The sequence below is a fragment of the Stegostoma tigrinum genome, chromosome 7 (assembly GCF_030684315.1).
Source record: "Stegostoma tigrinum isolate sSteTig4 chromosome 7, sSteTig4.hap1, whole genome shotgun sequence".
NCBI lineage: Eukaryota > Metazoa > Chordata > Chondrichthyes > Orectolobiformes > Stegostomatidae > Stegostoma > Stegostoma tigrinum.
The window spans coordinates 33,996,550-34,018,800 of NC_081360.1; the positions used below are offsets into that span (position 1 = coordinate 33,996,550).

Here is a 22,251-nt window from a genome sequence, read left to right on the forward strand (position 1 = left end):
TCGTCTTGCCAGAGGCAAGTGAAAACATCATGGTTTCAGCTTCCAGCAGGATTGAGAGGGCACAGAGTGGATGTGGCAGATCCAGCCTCTCTGGAATGTTTGGACAGAATACATCTGAGCGGCCTATGTGTGGTTTGTCTTCTGGCTGGGAGTGTCCTTGTACTGCCCAGTTTCCTTGTGAGGAGAGGGGCACCTGGAATGTGTGCCATCCCCTGTTGCTATACTTGTGGCCCTGAGCACCAATGGCTGGGTGATGGATTGCGGGTGTCTGCCCTTCGCCAGCGGAGACTGAGGCTGCTGGGCCTGGCACTCACTGGCAGCTGCCATGGAGCCAGACAGATGGCCACATGACTCATTGCACTGCTGCTGTCTCTGGGCACTGAGACCATAGCCTCCCAGATCCCTGTCTGCCTCTCCTGTTCCTCCCCGGACATTCTGACAATGTCCCTGATTGCTTACACCAAGGGGTCCTCTCCTGCCTGGGGCTGAGCAGGTGCCCAGTGTGGGTGGGCAGGGGTTGGGGGATGACAGCGAGTGAGGAAAGGTATCACATGTAACAGTGAGAGTGGTATAGAGTATGAGCTTTGGTAGGAGGTGGGTGCAATCCTTCAGGAAGAAGAATTCCCTCTTTTGCATCATTCCCCCAACCAAGACCTCCATGACTCTTTTGGAGAATGGCAGCACCATCTTGCCCTTCTCTGACATGTTCAGATTCCATCCTTGACTGAATAGGGCCGCTTCAGGGTGCCAGTGCTTGACCTGGTGCACCATGGCTATTGGAATATGGCATGGGTGGCAGGGATACAGCTTTATCAGTGGGAATCAGGTGAGTTGTTCCAGGAATGGCACATGACAATATGTGGATAGACTCAGATATGAGCAACACTCTATGCATTGGGTACATACTTAATAAAGTGAGTTTAGTAAAACACTACTAGAAACCACGCCAGGCCTTGTGGTGAGAATCCCTCAAAAAGCACACACAACTCATGCTTGGCAAAAAAAGAAATAAGGTTCATGCCATTAAAATGCTAGCTCCTGAAGAAATTCTTATTTATCCTAAATGCGGTCAGTGCCCTGATAACATATTTTCCCAAACAGCATGAATAAGGTCAAAGAAGTTAATTGGTGTTAATGTAATTGTCTTTCCTGTAGCTTTAGTTTTTGTGGCACTGTGATGACTTGCACTTTTTTTGCCCTTTTTTAAGTTAAAATAAGTCTTCATTGATTGTAGTCAATTGTAGGAAAATTATAATGGCTCTTGAACGTGTTGGCTGTAATGTTATTACGATTGAATGGGGAAAGTCAGCAGGAAAATTGAAATGGCAAGAAAAAAATAACTAGAAGAAAACAAAGTCATCAAGTTTCCATTGTCTTAATCAAATCTAACATGTCAGAAAGAGATGGCTGCAGGAGGTTTTCTCTGTTTCTGAGAAATGACAATATGCAGCTATAAAGTGGCAAGTGGACAGGAAATTGAGAAATTGTCTCAGGCCGGAAACAGTGTGTTCTATGCAAATAGTGTTTTGGATTTGAGATTTATTTTGCATTGAGGTGAGGTTTCTTTTTACAATGCATTGAGCGGGGATAGCTATTCAGTCACTTAGTCTTGGCCAGTATGGCCAGAATCTGCCTGCCTTCTAGATCCAGACTGAGAAGTGGCCGGCTATTCAAGAGCTGGTTATTGGAGATTCAACAGTCTGGAAAATTACATCCCTGGGCAATGCAACAGCAGCACAACCTCAGCAAGAACATGTCTGCAGAGGTGAAAAAATGTCTTGTAGCCAACTAAGTGAATCACTGAGAATTTTTTTGCTGAGGAAGAAAAGTGTAATACACAAGGAAAATCTTCAGGCAACATTTTATCTTCAGCTGGCAGCTAAAGTTCTACATTGGAAAATAACTATTTAAAAATACATTTTAAAATTCAAATAAGTGGGAATAAAAGGTTTTGAAGATGGAATACTTGCACCTTATACATGCTTTGAACACAAATTAATTTAGTGATCAATATTATATCTGAGAACGGCATTTTTTAACTTAAGTCAATAATATGCTAGATCACTTACTCAAAATGACTATATTGGAATGATTGAAGAATTGCGGCAGTGTTTAGGCTATAAACTTAAAAATCAAAATCCACACCGCAGGTCTTGGATGACCTGTGACTAACACTACACAAGATCTATTAATGAGATTAAAATATTGCTTGACAGAAAGAATGGTGCCAAAATTAAATCAATAATTGAACAGCCTATGATATTAATGTATGAAATCACTGTCTTTACCCACTAATGAACGTGTGTAAAATGTATTTTATTTCTGCAGCAATTTAATGATGTTTTCACTTTCATCCTTGAAACAGACATTCAGACATTGAAACAGATTTCAACAGAATGGAACCAGATAAAAATGAGCAAATGTATTCATTCCCATAGTGACAGGTGCTAATGGGCCATTTGTGAATGTCCAGCTTTGAAAGTACACCAGATTTGATAGTTCTGTCAGGATCAGTTAACAGTCCAAGATGGACCTAGCATGTAACATTCAATCCTTTGCATTCAAATCTGGGAAAAAATTGGACAAAGGGTCGGAATAGTATTGAGGATGATGAATGCTTGCTCCCAAAGGAACTTCTCCCACCTTACTGCGGTGCAGTGCTCCCAATGAAACTTAGGCTGACCAACACTCCAGCAAAGCTGAAGAATCTGCTGCCATCAGCTCTAATCTTGAATAGCAGACCTACAAGGCCAGTCTGGTTAATTTCTGTTCATGCCTGGTGTTTAGAATATCGAGCTGAAGTATTGCAAACAAGCAAGTGTCTTCACTTCAAACGTAATTGTCCTAGATTAATGTATGCACAAGCAAATTTTACACGAATGCGCAGCAACATTGAAAAAGCTTGGCCTGGCACGTTTAATAACGTACACAGTGATACTATGCTCACAGAATCATGCAAGGAATTAATATGAAAGATATAAAAACTCACTGATTGGAATGGCAATTTATCATCATTACATTAGCTGTTTTAGCAAGTTATTTACTTTGAGCGCAGTTGATTTAAAATAAAACTAAACATTTGAAGTCAAAATGAAGTAAAAAGCATGTTATAAGAATGCAGAAAATTGAAAGGAAGATTATGGTTATTTCCAGATCTACAAATTAGACATGAATCCAGGAGAGGCCTCAATGTGTAATGATGTCAGTGAACACGATGCAAATACACGCTAACCTTGCTGTCAGCAGCAATCACAATGGAGATTAGTCTTCATTTCTCCGTTTTAATGAAGCTTTAATAGAATTTTGTTTCAAAACTATAGCCCTCTGTTAATCTTGAACATTGATTTACAAGCCTTTGTTTACTTAAACTACAAGGCCTTTATTGCACCTGTACAGCAACAGGATTATAAACAAATAACTGTTGTTTCAAAGATGAAAGTTTTGTCCGATTGAAATGAACTCAGTTTCTCTTAAGGCAAATCAAGCATAAAACTTACGCGAGAAGGGGAAACTTGAGAAGGTGTGATGGAGAGTATTGCTGCCAAGGGGATGTTAAGAAGAGAACAGATCAATGTGGTATTTTATACGGTTTTTTTTCAGCATTTTCCTTCGTGTAACAATTTCTGACTTTTCTTTATCAATTTTGTTTCTCTCCTTTTTTATTGTAGCACACAGGAAGAGAGAACTGGAAAGAAAATCTTTTCATGTTCTTAAACAGTCTGAGAGTGACGTCATTCTACTCTGGCTCAGCTCATCCTTGAAGTAATGAGAATGGATGATATGCAGACTCTGCCACAGGTGGGATCTGTTGCCCAGAAAGGATCAGGTGGCTGATTTGTTTGGAAGTTTCACTTTGTCTCTGCATGTTTCTGATAAAGTTTTTCTGTGCTCAGTGCCCTCTGAACAAACATTCTCCATTCTGGTTGGCTGCAGGCAAGGTTCTCCCATGAGTTGGCAGAATGATGTGTTCTTTGCAGAAATGTTTTGAGGGCACTTGCAAAGTTTTTCATGCTCTCCTCATGGAAATCTCCCGCCCCAACTGGACCCCAAGTAGAGCAATTGTTTTAGGGTCTCGGAGTTAGGCATACAAAGAATGAAGATTCAGTTTCCATGCTGTGTAAGTCTATAACTCTTTGACAATGTCTCAGAAGTGATGGAACAGATGGATATGATCCCTACATTTGGAGCTTTTCTTGAACTGCAAGTAAATCATTCAGCAGCTTAATGTTCAAACTTCATTGGAAGCACCTATTACTGGCTTGGTTTATCATTTAATATCTCATAATTTAATTCATGCCATAAATGATGAGTATATTTCATTATTAAGGGTTGCAGTGAAGCCATCCTTGATGGCCTATAATCAGATGAATAATAGTTATTCCTGGATAGATGCCTTCTTGATTTAGGCACAGAAAGTTGGAGGAAAATCAATGGACAATCCTGGACCTTTCCCCATAGTGTGTTTAAGGGTTGGTCTGGGCCAGGGGCATAATCAGGTGGGGAGGTAGGGAGTGGGTGTTCAGCCACATCCTGTCCCCATTCTAATGCAATCCATGCTGGGAAGACATGTGGATGCATTTCCTGCTCTCCCAGCAATTGAGGACCTGAAGTAATGCACACAATGAGGCCTCATCATCTCACCGCCAGGGGTATAAAGCTCAGCAATGGGCAGGGGGCTCACCATGTCAGGAAAATGTCCCGTGAGCTCCCAGTCAGCAGGAGTGTTCCTCGTTCAAAGACTTCAAAGGTGTTTCTGCCTTTGCTACTAATCCTGCTTCCCCATGAACCTCCTCTGTAAACTTCCCACTATCACTTATATCTGGCCTATGATACAGCAGAGAGCTGAGGCCTCAAGGTAGGTGCTATAAGAGGGGGCAGTGCTATTCACTAGTATTGGTCTTCTCTGACCAGTAACTCTCAAGCAGCTAGGCCTTGATTCTGGGGTGTGGCCCACTGTTGGATTGTCAAGTATCCGAATTGAATGAGCTGTGGAGGTGCTTGCCTAGAAGGCACAGCTGAGGGATTTCCCATTGCCTTCACAAGCTTCCAGCCAGTGCCCATTGACTTCAAGCATCGTATTTTTCCCAAATTTTCTAATTTTTAGTGCCTGCAATCAACTAAACCATGCAGTGATGCAAAAATACCATAAACCCTGATGTACTCACCCTTTTTAAAATATAATGCCAATTCATTTGTCGGAGTAGGTGGCTGGAAATACGCCAAGTACATTTCAAACTCTGGCAAGAAATCTAATTCAATAATATACTATGATTACTCTTGCAGACCTCCCAGCATTTGGTTCACTGCACAGAATTTTAGGTTAACAGTTGTGTCACGGAGAGAACAAACTGCCTGGGGGACCAAATGAAAACAGGTGTGGGGAGCACAATGTGTGACTAACACATATGCTTAACTTGTCACGTAGGTAGTACGCAACATTTGCGATGCAGTTCTCATTGTAATTGATTGCTGATGTCAATGAATACCTCTCCTTAAGGCAGATATCTTGAAGCTTATTAACAACTAACTATGCACACTAACATGGTATCTCAGATTTAAGTATATGGTCTTGGTTAATTGTTCACTTGTGTCACTATTACATAATTGACTGGATGGTTAATTGAATGTAAACGAGCTGGTAACATATTGGTTGCTAACTGTAAGGTAAAAAAAAATCCTTTTATGTGACAGTGTCGTATTTTGTGATGTCGTCTAGCTGTCTTAAAGCTATGATGCCTTTCTGAGATCCATTCAAGGAAACAAGACCCCCTTGCTGTCTCTGATAAATGTATACAAGGATCCACATCTGTGTATTGTCTTTATACAGTATGATAATGTGATGGTAGACACACACAATACTGAATTTAGTCTTCAACCAATTATCACAACCTCACTCTGTGGTCTGGTATCTCTTAATGTGAATGAAAGTGTATCATGTGTCATTGATGCCTGGTTGTTATCTGGTATGATAGTTTCAGCATTAGGGTCTCATATTGTTTTTGCACTGTGTTTTCCCTTCTTTTTGATAGCATTTGTGAAAGTTTGTCAGGAAAACTGATGTAGGTCTTTTTTTCCAAACATGGGAGGTGCTGGTGAGGGAAGCCGTTGTCCTGATGATTAGGTGATAGATTTAATACGCTCTCTGAAAACCATCAGATTGCTGGTAGTGAACAGAGGAGGTGTTGTGTTGAATACCCAACTTCTTGTACATGGCTTGGAAAGACTCAGCAAGGTACTTCAAACTATAGACTGATACAATTTGCTGAGGAACAGCAAACATACTTAATATGGCAGTTAATCACAGAATTCCTACAGTGTGGAAACAGGCCATTCAGCCCAACAAGACCACAACACCCCTCTGAAGAACACAGTAACCAAACCCAGCCCCCTAGCCCGGCAACTCCCAAGCCATCTCTGAACACTATGAGCAATTTAGCATGGCCAATCCACCTACCCTGCAAATCTTTGGACTGTGGGAGGAAACCCAAGCAGATGCGAGGAGAATATGTAAACTCCACACAGACAGTCTCCCAAGGGTGGAATTGAACCTGGGTCCCTGGGGCTGCGAGGAAGCAGCACTGTGCTGCTCTTAATGTATCAACAACTGTTGCTGCAATAGCACCTTTAACTTATTTCACTGGAAGGAACTTGGTGAAGTTGATGGTCTCTAGAATGTATTGTGGCCTTGGACTGATGGAAAATATCAGTTACAATCTTGAACCCCAACTCAGAAAGAGGTTCATGGGGAATGAGCTGTTCCCTCGATTGGTGAGGTTGATGGAGTTGACATGTTTCAGATGATGTGATCAATGTCTTTTTTTGATAGTTCACTTGCCACTCTTTCTTGGATTTGTTTCTATGCCCAAATGCCTTGTGTATATATGGATAAGCACATTGTGATGTAGAGCTGTGGAATAATCATATTGAAAATTACATTCATAGAGAGTTAGATTTTCCTCACTGAATGATCAGGAAATATGTTCTTCCTCAGGAGGTGCTAAATGTATTCAGGCTGACGATGTACTTGAGGTATTGCAACTGGATGCCATCAGATGTAACTTATTGAGTCAGTGATAATGGGAACTGCAGATGCTGGAGAATCCAAGATAACAAAGTGTGAAGCTGGATGAACACAGCAGGCCCAGCAGCATCTCAGGAGCACAAAAGCTGACATTTCGGGCCTAGACCCTTCATCAGAGAGGGGGATGGGGAGAGGCTTCTGGAATAAATAGGGAGAGAGGAGGAGGCGGACTGAAGATGGAGAGAAAAGAAGATAGGTGGAGAGGAGAGTATAGGTGGGGAGGTACAAGAGAGTTGCAGTGGGACAAAAACTTATTGAGTCAGTTCTGCGTAGCTATGGCCAAAATGAATGAGACTGATGTGGAAACTAATGCCAAAGTTAGATTTAATCTTTTCCACTTTGAGATCCGGAGGAACATCTTTATTCTAAGTGGGAACTGGAAGTCAGCTAAGAGCATTAATTTGATCTGATTTATTATTTTCACACGTACTGAGATACAGCGAAAAGTGTTATTTTGCATGGTCTGCAGAGAGATCGTACTATTTGAAGTGCATCAGGTAACAGAAAGGAGTATAGAATACAGCTGCGGAGAAGGTGCAGACATAGATCAGAATTAATACTTTAGAGGTCTGCTCAAAAGTCTGATAACAGTGGGGAAGAAGCTGTTCTAGAATCTGTTGGTGCATGTATTCAAACTTTTATATCTTCTGCCTGATGGAAGAGAGAGGAAGACAGAAGAACCAGAATGGGAGGGGTCTTTGATTATTTTGGTTGCCTTCCTGAGACAGCGGGATGTATTGACAGAGTCAATGTAAAAAGGTTGGTTTGTGTGATTGACTATGTTCACGACTCTCTGTAATTTTTTTTGTGGCCTTGGGAAGAGCACTTGCCATATCACACTGATAGAATGCATTGTATGCTGCATCAATAAAAATTGGTAAGAGTCTTTGTAGATATGCTGAATTTTCTTAGCTGCCTGAGGAAGCAGAGGTGTCTTTCTTGACCATTATGTCCACATGGGTGGACAAGGACAGACTGTTGGTGATTATCACTCCCAGGAGCAGCATCAGGAATAGTCATCTGTGCGCCTGGTTTGCACTATATTGTTATACCATTGACCTTCACAATTGGACATTGTAGTTGTGGATGTAAACTTGCGAGTGATGGTTGACACAATAGTTCCACCAGCCTGTGGTTGGTATGAGCAATGTGCTGCTTGCCAAATGGGTACAAGTTTGATGTTTTGAATTTCATAAACTGGAACAACAGCTCCTCTTCCCATGTTAGCATTGTTTGCCTGAGCTATCATGAGGACTTTAGAATCAAACACATACAAAAGCTCTTCTGGACCCCACTTCTGAGAGTGGAGCCATATGTTCTGAGGCATCCATCCTTCATTAAAATGTCCTTGTCAAAATGAGCTATCTCCTGCAGCCAAAGTCCATGAAGTTTAGTGTATCAATTAACCTTCATATGACTGACTCTGTTTTGAAATGAGCTGGAGCTATTTCTAGCCTGTTGCAGGTTGCTTTCCACTGCTTGTATGTGGAAGGTCCTTGAGATCTCCATTCAAATAAAAGCTAATTATATTTAATTCTCTTTTCCAGAAAAGAGAGGGCAGAGAAACGTCTGGTTTCACTAGCATTGCAAGCTTCCCTATGGTGTGTGATACCATTGATTACACGTACATTGCTGTGAATACCACATGTTAATCCAATTCTTTATTGTATCCAAAAGGAATTCTACTCCTTAACTGTTTAGCTGGTCTGTGTTCACAGGCAATGAAAGTGCAGGTAAATGCCAGCAACCCTGGCAACAGACGCGATTACAGGAGCTTCTGTTGTAATGCGATAGTTACACTCCTGTGCAGCATCCCATTATAGAGTCAGGGGGAAGGGAAAGTGAAAGAGACAAGGGAGTATGGAGTTAAATGGAAAGATAAGCAACAAGATAGCATGTGTACAGGTGGATTTAAGCTCAAGGCAGACTAGGAATACAGCAAAAAGGAAGGATAGCTTAAGACATCTTGAGATTTCCAACCTCTCTAATAATGAGAAGAAAGTCAGCATTAAGACACTTTATCTAAATGCTCATAGTATTTGCAACAAAGTAGATGAATTAACAGCACAAATCCTCTTGAATGATTATGATGTGGTAGGCATCACACAGACATGTTTGCAGGGAGCTCAGGGCTAGCAGTTAAAAATCCAAGAATTCATGACATATCGAAAAGACAGGGAGGTGGGCAGAGGGGGTGGGGTTGCCTTGTTAGTTAAGAATGGAATTAAATCTACGGCACTAAATGACATAGGGTCAGAAGATGTGGAGTCTGTGTGGGTGGAATTGAGGAACCACAAAGGCAAAAAAACTATAATGGGAGTTATGTACAGACCTCCTAACAGTGATCAGGACCAGGGGCACAAGATGCACCGAGAAATAAATAGGGCATGTCAGAAAGGCAAGGTCACAGTGATCATGGGAGACTTCAATATGCAGGTGGATTGGGTGAATAATGTTGCCGGTGGATCCAAAGAAAGGGAATTCATGGAATGTTTGCAGGATGGCTTTTTGGAACAGCTTGTGATGGAGCCCACAAGGAATCAGGCTATTCTGGACTTAGTGCTGTGTAATGAGCCAGACTTTATAAAAGACCTTAAAGTAAGGGAACAGTTAGGAGGCAGCGATCATAATATGGTAGAGTTCAGTCTGAAGATTGAAAGAGAGAAAGCAAAATCGGATGTAATAGTGTTACAGTTAAATAAAGGTAACTACAGGGGCATTAGAGAGGAATTGACAAAAATCGACTGGAAACAGAGCCTAGCGGGGAAGACAGTAGAGTAACAATGGCAAGAGTTTCTGGGTGTAATTGAGGACACAGTATAGAGGTTCATTCCAAAGAAAAGAAAGATTATCCGGGGTGGGATTAGGCAGCCATGGCTGACAAAGGAAGTCAGGAAATATATCAAAGAAAAAGAGACAGCCTATAAAGTGGCCAAGAGCACTGGGGAATCAGAAGATTGGGAAGGCTACAAAGACAAACAGAGGGTAACAAAAAGAGTAATAAGGAAGGAGAGGATCAAATACGAAGGTAGGCTAGCTAGTAATATTAAAAATGATCATAAAAGCTTCTTTCAATACATAAGAAACAAACGAGAGGCAAAAGTAGATATTGGGCTGCTCCAAATTGATGCTGGAAGGCTAGTGATGGGAGATAAGGAAATAGCTGAAGAACTTAATAAGTACTTTGCGTCAGTCTTCATAGTGGAAGACATGAGTAGTATGCCAACAATTAGGGAGAGCCAGGAGGCAAAGTTGAGTATGGTAGGCATTAGAAAACAGAAAGTACTAGAAACGCTAAAAGGCCTAAAAATTGATAAATCTCCAGGCCCCGATGGGCTACATCCTAGAGCTCTAAGGAAGGTGGCTGAGGAAATGGCGGAGGCTTTGGTCGTGATTTTTCAAAAGTCACTGGAGTCAGGGAAAGTCCCAGATGATTGGAAAATTGCTGTTGTAATTCCCTTGTTTAAGAAAGGATCAAGGCAAAAGAAAGAAAGTTATAGGCCGATTAGCCTAAACTTGGTAATTGGTAAAATTCTGGAATCCATTGTCAAGGATGAGATTTCTAAATTCCTGGAAGTGCAGGGTCAGATTAGAACAAGCCAGCATGGATTTAGTAAGGGGAGGTCGAGCCTGACAGGCCTGTTAGAATTCTTTGAAGAGGTAACAAGTGTGTTAGACCAGGGAAACCCAGTAGATGTTACCTATCTAGACTTCCAAAAGGCCTTTGATAGAGTGCCTCACGGGAGGCTGCTGAGCAAGGTGAGGGCCCATGGTGTTATAGGTGAGCTACTGGCTTGGATTGAGGATTGGCCGTCTGACAGAAGGCAGAGAGTTGGGATAAAAGGCTCTTTTTTGGAATGGCAACCGGTAACAAGTGGTGCCCCGCACGGTTCAGTGTTGGGGCCGCAGATGTTCACCTTATATATTACTGATCTGAATGAAGGGACTGGGGGCATTCTGGCGAACTTTGCCGATGATACAAAGATAGGTGGACAGGCAGGTAGTACTGAGGAGATGGGGAAGCTGCAGAAAGATTTAGACAGTTTAGGAGAGTGGTCCAGGAAATGGCTGATGAAATTCAATGTGAGCAAATGTGAGGTTTTGCACTTTGGAAAAAAGAATACAGGCTTGGACTATTTTCTAAATGGTGAGAAAATTCGCAAAGCAGAAGTACAAAGGGATCTGGGAGTGTTGGTCCAGGATTGTCTTAACTTGCAGGTAGAGTCCATAATTATGAAAGCGAATGTAATGTTGTCGTTTATCTCAAGAGGGTTGGAATATAAAAGCAGCTATGTGCTTCTGAGGCTTTATAAAGCTCTAGTTAGGCCCCATTTAGAATACTGTGTCCAATTTTGGGCCCTACACCTCAGGAAGGACATACTAGCCCTGGAGCGTGTCCAGCGGAGATTCACACGGATGATCCCTGGAATGGTGGGTTTAACGTATGATGAACGGCTAAGAATCCTGGGATTGTACTCATTAGAGTTTAGAAGGTTGAGGGGAGATCTAATAGAAACTTACAAGATAATGTATGGTTTAGAAGGGGTGGACGCTTGGAAGTTGTTTCTGTTAGGTGGGGAGACTAGGACCTGTGGGCACAGTCTTAAAGTTAGAGGGAGTAAATTTAAAACCGAAATGAGACGACATTTCTTCAGCCAGAGAGTGGTGGGCTTGTGAAATTCATTGCCACGGAGTGCAGTGGCGGCTGGGACATTGGATGCCTTCAAGGCAGAGATCGACAGATTCTTGATCTCAGAAGGAATCAAGGGCTACAGGGAGAGTGCAGGGAAGTGGAATTGAAATGCCCATCAGCCATGATTTAAATGGCGGAGTGGACTTGATGGGCCAAATGGTCTTACTTCCACTCCTGTGACTTATGGTCTTATGGTCTTATGGTCTAAAATCGTGCTGTAGAAATAATCCGGCCTGTTGTAAAAGCAAGGTTAGGGGCAGACCACCAAAAAAAATCACTCAAAATCCATGAAATTCATATTTAATGATGAAATGAAAGTAAATTTAACATCTTATCTTGAAAAGTTGACAAGAGGATTTGATGCGGGAGGAGGTTTTGAGGTTGTCTGTCATTCGTGCACGGGCAGAAGGTCATCATCTTATTCATCATCACATTCAGGTGCAGTTGTGGTTACAGGGTTAGGACAAAAAAATAGTTAATCCAGAAATGGATGGCTGTGGTTCATTGTCTTCTGACTCTTTCTTGGGGGTTGGCTTAAAAAAGGCGTCCAGCTTTTGCTGCTTTGCCCTTTCTCTTCTTTCATGAAGAAGCTGTTCATAGGATGCCAAATAAGATCCTATTCCATGAGCTGCTATGCTGCTGCATTCTGCATTGTCGTCATAGTCCTTTAAGAGATGTAACTGCTTCTCAATATCCCCCAGGATTGAAGAAACAACAGAAGTAGAAAGCTCTCATGGTGCTGCATCCTGGACTTCAGCTTCTTCATCTCCCGCTTCCTCTTCCTCCTCAGTGCCAAGCTGTTGTAGATCTGTGTAGAGAGATCTTCACAGAGGGACTCAAGCAGCTCTTCAACATCCTTATGCTCCACTTCTTCAAGTCTAACTTGCTTTACAAGATCAACACAATGTTCTTCGATGCTTGGGAGCAATGGTTTCAAAATTGTGAAAAAATTCTGGGAGAAGCTTCGGCCAAACTGCATACAAGCAGTCTTTACTGACACCAACTTACGCCTCCATGATAATGTTAATTGCATTTTTGATGTTAAAACTCTTCCAACATTGAAGAGCACTGGCCTTATCCCCCTCAGTGTCTCTTAAATGTGCTCCTGAAATAATAAGCTTTAAAGGCTGCTATTACATCCTGATCCATGCATCGAGGGAGAGAAGTTGGAATTGATGGAATCGCATTATGGTCAACACAAGTTCGCGTTTTAGAAACAGTGTTCCCCATTTGGTTAGTCTCATTACAGCCAATTTGTTTTGCCAGAACACATGTTATAGCAGAAACCCCTGTGCTTCATCCACAGCACTTTTAAATCCAAGAAGGGAATCTTGCCCAAAAAGCCTACCAGCCGATGTCAAATTTAAGTTGAGGACAGAACTCACACCATGCAATTTGTGATTCCTCAGATACTGAAATAGCACATTTCTATTAGTAGCAAAACCAAGGTATTTTGCAGGCTTGAGCTAAATTTCAATCATTGATCATCTCCAATAAGAGAGAATCTAACTATTTCTCCAAAATATTCAATGGCATCACCATGACTTAATCTCCTGCTATACACATCCTGAGGTGTAGGGGGTGAAAATGATCGAAAATTAACTGGACTACTCGTATAAATACTAGGCTGAACCACACATTTTATTGGCTACGTGTAAGTTGCGTTGAGTTTTTTGAGGAATTCATGCTTTAGGATAAAGAGGATTTGATACTCTATCTTACCAAACATGCCCGTGTTACTTACCGGCAATGCCCCATCCCCATCTTACTATGCATCATTCCCAGAACAACATGCCACTCAGCAGACATCCACTGAAAGACTGGCATCTCTTGCACCTGTGCTATCTTTAAGAGGATGCTGTACGTCCAGGCATGTGATGGCAAACTGGCATTGCCCCTCACCAGCAGTATAAAAGACCAGCAGTCAGAAAGCCATACTATCCACAGCATATAACAGGCATGGCTTACATTTTCTCACACTTACAATTTCACTCATTTACCCTAACCACTAGTTAACCACCACATCAAATAGAGTACCTGTCCTCTAGATGGATTGTATAAAAAGGATATAGATAAGTCCTCACTTCTCTTTCTCCAATGACACTGGACACCCAGACCTTTATCATAAACAGGCAAGACTTAGGACAAGCCCAGACATGACTTTTGATTGACAGCCAGGAAAAGGGAACACAAAGGAAATGAACAGAGGCTGCAGTTTGCTCCACAATGTAAACAAAATGCTGGCATATTGACCTTGATAATCCATGATAGTTTTCCGCCGCCAGCTCGTATTTACTGGAACCAGACAATAATCAGGTGCTGTCTGCTTTGTAATGCCCAATACAGTTGAATTCTGTCATGCACAAGGAGGGCTTCCTCCAGCTTAATATCCTCATCCCTCTCCTGTGATAACCACTCCCATTCCCTCAACTCCTCGACATCTATCATATCATCTTGTTGCCTGCTCCAGTTGAGCAGAGCACTGTATGTCAGAATGATGGGGCAAACTGTAAACAAAAGCAGAAGTTGCTGGAAAAACTCAGCAGATCTGGCAGCATCTGTGAAGAAAAGATCAGAGTTAACGTTTCGGGTCCAGTGACCCTTCCCACAGTTCTCAGGAAGAGTCACCTGACCCCAAATGTTAACTCTGATTTTTTTCTTCACAGATGCTGCCAGATCTGCTGAGTTTTTCCAGCAACTTCTGTTTTTGTTCCTGATTTACAGCATCCACTGTTCTTTTGGTTTTTATGTACAGACTGTACCCAATGAACAGCACCCCCCCACCCCCCCACCTGACTGCTCCAAGCTGCAGAACTGTACCTTCAGCAGAACAACCATCGGCTCCATCATAGCCCTGGCTACCGCACATACATCGACTCGGTAACCCACCACAACCATTCCTCTTCCTGTTGCTGCTGCCAGAGTCTATCATCATATTTATCTAACATAAGCTGCAGCGTTACCCACCTTGTCCCACAACACCCTCGGAAGTTCGAGTAGTGATGGGGCACTTTTATCCAGCACTTTCCTCCTTTTAAGTCGTTGCAGCTAAAATCTACATTGCTGAGGTGACAATGTTCATTTACTCAGCACCAATGTCATGGTTCAATCCCCCTTTAAACAGCATTTGACACATTCACTCTGAATGCATTATGGATGAGCAAAAGAAATGTTTGCAAATTGAATCAGAGATAATGGGAACTGCAGATGCTGGAGAATTCCAAGATAATAAAATGTGAGGCTGGATGGACACAGCAGGCCAAGCAGCATCTCAGGAGCACAAAAGCTGACGTTTCGGGCCTAGACCCTTCATCAGAGAGGGGGATGGGGGGAGGGAACTGGAATAAATAGGGAGAGAGGGGGAGGCGGACCGAAGATGGAGAGTAAAGAAGATAGGTGGAGAGAGTGTAGGTGGGGATAGGTCAGTCCAGGGAAGACGGACAGGTCAAGGAGGTGGGATGAGGTTAGTAGGTAGCTGGGGTGCGGCTTGGTGTGGGAGGAAGGGATGGGTGAGAGGAAGAACCGGTTAGGGAGGCAGAGACAGGTTGGACTGGTTTTGGGATGCAGTGGGTGGGGGGGAAGAGCTGGGCTGGTTGTGTGGTGCAGTGGGGGGAGGGGACGAACTAGGCTGGTTTAGGGATGCAGTAGGGGAAGGGGAGATTTTGAAACTGGTGAAGTCCACATTGATACCATATGGCTGCGGGGTTCCCAGGCGGAATATGAGTTGCTGTTCCTGCAACCTTCGGGTGGCATCATTGTGGCAGTGCAGGAGGCCCATGATGGACATGTCATCTAGAGAATGGGAGGGGGAGTGGAAATGGTTTGCGACTGGGAGGTGCAGTTGTTTGTTGCGAACTGAGCGGAGGTGTTCTGCAAAGCGGTCCCCAAGCCTCCGCTTGGTTTCCCCAATGTAGAGGAAGCCACACCGGGTACAGTGGATGCAGTATACCACATTGGCAGATGTGCAGGTGAACCTCTGCTTAATGTAGAATGTCATCTTGGGGCCTGCGATAGGGGTGAGGGAGGAGGTGTGGGGGCAAGTGTAGCATTTCCTGCGGTTGCAGGGGAAGGTGCCGGGTGTGGTGGGGTTGGAGGGCAGTGTGGAGCGAACAAGGGAGTCACGGAGAGAGTGGTCTCTCCGGAAAGCAGACAGGGGAGGGGATGGAAAAATGTCTTGGGTGGTGGGGTCGGATTGTAAATGGCGGAAGTGTCGGAGGATGATGCGTTGTATCCGGAGGTTGGTAGGGTGGTGTGTGAGAACGAGGGAGATCCTCTTAGGGCGGTTGTGGCGGGAGCGGGGTGTGAGGAATGTGTTGCGGGAAATACGGGAGACGCGGTCAAGGGCGTTCTCGATCACTGTGGGGGGAAAGTTGCGGTCCTTAAAGAACTTGGACAACTGGGATGTGCGGGAGTGGAGTGTCTTATCGTGGGAGCAGATGCGGCGGAGGCAGAGGAATTGGTAATAGGGGATGGAATTTTTGCAGGAGGGTGGGTGGGAGGAGGTGTATTCTAGGTTGCTGTGGGAGTCAGTGGGCTTGAAATGGACATCAGTTACAAGCTGGTTGCCTGAGATGGAGACTGAGAGGTCCAGGAAGGTGAGGGATGTGCTGTAGATGGCCCAGGTGAACTGAAGGTTGGGGTGGAAGGTGTTGGTGAAGTGGATGAACTGTTCGAGCTCCTCTGGGGAGCAAGAGGCGGCGCCGATACAGTCATCAATGTACCGGAGGAAGAGGTGGGGTTTGGGGCCTGTGTAGGTGCGGAAGAGGGACTGTTCCACGTAACCTACAAAGAGGCAGGCATAGCTGGGGCCCATGCGGGTGCCCATGGCCACCCCCTTAGTCTGTAGGAAGTGGGAGGAGTCAAAAGGAAGTTGTTGAGTGTGAGGACGAGTTCAGCTAGGCGGATGAGAGTGTCGGTGGAGTGGGACTGGTCGGGCCTGCGGACAGGAAGAAGCGGAGGGCCTTGAGGCCATCTCCATGCGGAATGCAGGTGTACAGGGACTGGACGCCCATGGTGAATATGAGGTGTTTGGGGCCAGGGAATTGGAAGTCCTGGAGGAGGTGGAGGGCGTGGGTGGTGTGGGTGGATAAGACATTCCACTCCCGCACATCCCAGATGTCCAAGTTCTTTAAGGACCGCAACTTTCCCCCCACAGTGATCGAGAACGCCCTTGACCGCGTCTCCCGTATTTCCCGCAACACATTCCTCACACCCCGCTCCCGCCACAACCGCCCTAAGAGGATCTCCCTCGTTCTCACACACCACCCTACCAACCTCCGGATACAACGCATCATCCTCCGACACTTCCGCCATTTACAATCCGACCCCACCACCCAAGACATTTTTCCATCCCCTCCCCTGTCTGCTTTCCGGAGAGACCACTCTCTCCGTGACTCCCTTGTTCGCTCCACACTGCCCTCCAACCCCACCACACCCGGCACCTTCCCCTGCAACCGCAGGAAATGCTACACTTGCCCCCACACCTCCTCCCTCACCCCTATCGCAGGCCCCAAGATGACATTCTACATTAAGCAGAGGTTCACCTGCACATCTGCCAATGTGGTATACTGCATCCACTGTACCCGGTGTGGCTTCCTCTACATTGGGGAAACCAAGCGGAGGCTTGGAGACCGCTTTGCAGAACACCTCCGCTCAGTTCGCAACAAACAACTGCACCTCCCAGTCGCAAACCATTTCCACTCCCCCTCCCATTCTCTAGATGACATGTCCATCATGGGCCTCCTGCACTGCCACAATGATGCCACCCGAAGGTTGCAGGAACAGCAACTCATATTCCGCCTGGGAACCCTGCAGCCATATGGTATCAATGTGGACTTCACCAGTTTCAAAATCTCCCCTTCCCCTACTGCATCCCTAAACCAGCCTAGTTCGTCCCCTCCCCCCACTGCACCACACAACCAGCCCAGCTCTTCCCCCCCACCCACTGCATCCCAAAACCAGTCCAACCTGTCTCTGCCTCCCTAACCGGTTCTTCCTCTCATCATCCCTTCCTCCCACACCAAGCCGCACCCCCAGCTACCTACTAACCTCATCCCACCTCCTTGACCTGTCCGTCTTCCCTGGACTGACCTATCCCCTCCCTACCTCCCCACCTATACTCTCTCCACCTATCTTCTTTACTCTCCATCTTCAGTCCGCCTCCCCCGCTCTCCCTATTTATTCCAGCTCCCTCTCCCCATCCCCCTCTCTGATGAAGGGTCCAGGCCCGAAACGTCATTTTGCAAATTGAATGTAGCTGGAGTTTGCAAATGGATGCTTTGTGTATTTGCCCCTTCAATGTCATAAAGTCCAGCAGACATAGATCCCATGCTTTAACTGATTCAAGGTGCTGCTGACCTCCCTCAACCTGGATGTTAGCCCCAGCCATTTTCCAGTTATGTTCTGCTGTTACAGAACTGTAGGTGGTGTCAGAAATGCATCTTGCAATGAACACTGTCATCACCGGACTCTGCTTGGTCATCAGGCACCTCCCTTCCCTCCCCCACCCCGGTCAGAGCCTCAGGTCCCTTTTTACCTTGCAATATTCTGATAGCCATTGCTACCCATTCCCCTCATCACATGGTGACCCAGCACACAAGAGTCTTTCCTGCCCTCTGTTATTACACTTTAGCAATACCGACTTAATGATGTTCCTGTCTGCTGCCGCTTACGGAGGCAAATGCTCTGCCCTCCCCCTCTTGCATCCTACCAAGTCGTCCTGCTGTTAACTACATGTACTGCACACACCTTGAGTTTATCCCATCACCATCCTTGTTCCGACGTCCATTAATGTATCTGTTTTCCCCCACAGCCTTGTCACCCCCACCCCTATTCGGAGTGGTTCTCTGCTTCCATTCTAGGCCCCCCTTTCACCCTCTTTAGAGAGTAACAGACAGACCCCAGGACTGTCTTTGTCCCAGACTATTGTCTGACTTCATGCATCCCCTAGATCTGACTTACCAGATCTCTGACTGCTGTCTTTGCAGGTCGTAACTGTTAATGCTCGATTCCTTGACTACTGGTGTTGTCCTTACGAGGACTGAACTTTGCCTATTCCCCACCTGCAATCAAAGTGATCCCCTGAAACCGAGCACCTCATGCTGACAGCTGACCGTGGTCGTGACAGTTGGGTGAGTGGGCAAATCAATGGCAGATGCAGTACAATTTGGGTAAATGGGAGGTTATTCACTTTAGAAGCAACAACCAGAAGGCAGATTCCTACCTGAATGGCTGTAAATTGGGAGAGGGAGTGAGCAGCGGGACCTGGGTGTTCTTGTGCACCAGTCGCTGAAGGTAAGCATGTAGGTGCAGCAGGCAGTAAAGAAGGCAAATGGTATGTTGGTCTTTACTGCAAGATGTTTTGAGTTCAGCAGCAGGAATGTGTTGTTGCAAGTTGTACAGGGCCTTGCTGAGAGCACACCTAGAATATTGTGCGCAGTTTTGATCTTCTTTTCTGAGGAAAGGTGCTCTTGCTCTCAAGGGAGCGTAGACAAGGTTTACCAGGCTGATTCCAGGGGTGGCGGGTCTAATGTATGAGGAGAGATTGACTAGGTTGAGATTTTTTTAACTACAGTTCAGATGAATGAGGGATGATCTCATAGAGACATATAAAATTCTGACAGGACTGGACAGTAGATACAGGGATGATGTTCCCGATGGTAGGTGTGTTCAGGACCAGGTGTCACAGTCTGAGGATTCAGGATAGATGATATTGGACAGAGAGAGGGGACATTTCTTTACCCAAAGAGAGTTGAGCCTGCAGAATTCATTACCACAGGAAGTAGCTGATGCCAAAACATTGAATGTAATCAAGAGGCAACTCGATATAGCACTTGGAGTGATTGGGATCAAAAGGGAGAAAGCAGGATTAGGCTGTTGAGTTGGATGATCAGCCATGATGGTGAAAAATGGCAGAGCAGGCTTGAAGGGTGAAATGGCCTCCTCTTGTTCCAATCTTCTATCTCAAGCTTTGGATTGTGCATAGACTGTGCATCTGACTGACGGTACGGGGAACCCTGACTTCCATATGAAATTTCTCACTATCTAGCTGTTTGGCGTGCTTGGTAACATGGAAAGTTGAATATTAATGAGGTGAATTGGGCCAGTAATAAGGCACTTAACTTGCTGCACATCCCCTTTAATTGGCAATTCACTTCTACTGTCCAGTTGAAACTTACCTTGCCACACAGCGAAAATATAAAAGATGGAACAGGATTCTTCTGAGATCAAGATGGTTGAGAAGCCTAACAAGGTTTGGTTCTGCCATTTCACTCACCAAGCCCATGTTGCTCAGACCCTTATAATATTCCTGAGTACAACAGCAGGTGTAGACAGGGAATCCCATGGTGAGGAACTCACCTCCTGAAAGCCCTGTGCCTGTCAAGTATCGACAAGGCACACATCAAGAGTAGGATGGAATACACCTCGGTGATGCAGCTTCAACAACACTCAAGAAGCTCAGTCTCAAACGGGACTAAGCAATCAAATTAACTGGCTCCTCATCCATGACCTTCATAATTCAACCCCTCCACAACCAATCTACGGTAGCATCAACGTGAGCCAACTGCATGATGCACCACAGTGACTCACTCAGGCTTCTAATAGTGCACCTTTTGAACTGACTGCACTTAGAAGGACAAGGGCAGCAGGCTCTTGGGAATATCACTACCTGCAGGTTCCCCTACAAACCAAGCACAAACCTGACTTGGAAATATATTGTCCTTCACTGTAGCTTGGTCAACATTTTGAAACTCCCTTCCTGGTAGCAGTGCAAGTTTACCCTTCCCCTATGGACTGCAAAGAGGTGATTCAACCTCACCTTCTCCATTGCAACTGGGGATAGACAATCAGCAATGGCCTAGGCAATAATGTCCATGATTGCATGAAAGAGTAGATTTTAAAAATAGCCTGCATATCTGCATACTGGTATAAGACACTTAATAAAGTGCGTTCATAAAGCAAAATATAACTGTGCTAGACTAGTATTTCCACTGCCCAGAGATGCAGAGTTTTAAGATTCATAGTGACCTACTGCACATTGCATAATATCTTTCACATGAGATGTCCACCAGATATTTGGAGAGCAACTGAGGAGCACAAAAGGAGGAAGGAATGAAAGAAGAGGTGGAAGGAAAACAAGAATTTAAGAACTCCTTCCCGCTTGACCCCACTATGAGGACCTCCTCTAAGTGTGTTACCATTAACCATAATCCCAAATCCTCAATCGCTAACAGTGCAGCAGCTTCATTTTCCTCTGTCATTGAGCTTCACAATCTCAATGCAAAACTGATATCCAACACAAATCCAACACTTCAAACCAAGCTTATTGATGAAATCATGCAAGCGATTGGGAAGGAAAATGCAATTGTTGACATTTATTATAAGGGGGATAGAGTATAAAAGTAAGGAAGCCTCGTTACAGCTATGCAGGACATTGGTTAGGGCATACTTTGAGTATTGTGTACAGTTTTGGTTTCCTTGTTTAAGAAGTGATGTACTAATATTGAACACAGTTCGTAGTACCATCACGTGACTGATTCTTGAGAAGAGGTTATGATCTTATTGAATTTTCGAGGAGGCCAATGCCTTCAACTTTTTCTATTTTTTTAAATAATCTTTAATGTAAATTCTGTAATCACCAATGGTTCAAGCTTTGCCATTGGTCATGGCCTTGGAAATAACTATTCAGTAATAAGCAACACCAGCTATTTCAAGAAGGCAAGCAGGCATATTTACCCCACTCTGGTTAGGTCCTGTTGCTTCCGTAGTATGTCATTAGACCTGCAAAGAAGAGTGAAGAATGTCAGCTGCCTAGTGCCTCGAAGTGATGCCAACCACACCTGATTGGTGGCAACAGTCACTAAAACATGCCGCTGATATAAGTCAGATGGTGAAATCATGGAGATGAAAAGCTAGCGCAACATTGGTGTGTAGTCAGCATTGTAATCAACCGGTGAGGGATATCCATACACTCAATCTCTGTGCTCACTTTAGGCTCTATCCAATTTGCTCCCAAAATTTCAACATTGTGCTGTCATGATTTTGCCATATCATTCTGCTGATATCCACTTTCGACCATGAATGGACAACAAGGAGAAAAAGAATGCAATCAGAGTTGCCCTCATGCTTATTGAACAGCAGGATTCCAGCTTGTCCAATGCTCAATGAACAGTACCACAAAAGGACTTGACATGAATAATGATACTTCTGTAGCCAAGCCTAGATCCTGTTTTGACTCAGATACTTACGTATTCACTTCCACCATGAGTCAAGAGGAAAGTAATTGTCACTCCTCCCAGAGCCAGACTTCAGAGATCTGTGCTGCAGCAGGAAGAATTAGAGGACCATAGCCCACATGACTTCAACTGACAGTAAAATGGATACTTATAGGAATGAGTCCATCCTTTTTAATGCATTTCTTATTCTGAAACATCTAAAATTCTATTCCATTAATAAGAATGTTGTGTACAATGCAAGA

The 22,251-nt window shown here is 44.4% G+C and overlaps 1 long non-coding RNA gene across 1 annotated transcript in view; it reads right to left on the reverse strand.

The window, feature by feature from the left end:
* Positions 1 to 22,251, reverse strand: part of LOC132209846 (uncharacterized) — a 130,489-nt gene that overhangs the window by 18,362 nt on the left and 89,876 nt on the right. The window contains exon 2 of the long non-coding RNA XR_009445989.1: positions 21,510 to 21,554. This is a non-coding gene — a long non-coding RNA (uncharacterized LOC132209846). The remainder of the gene's footprint in view (positions 1 to 21,509; positions 21,555 to 22,251) is intronic.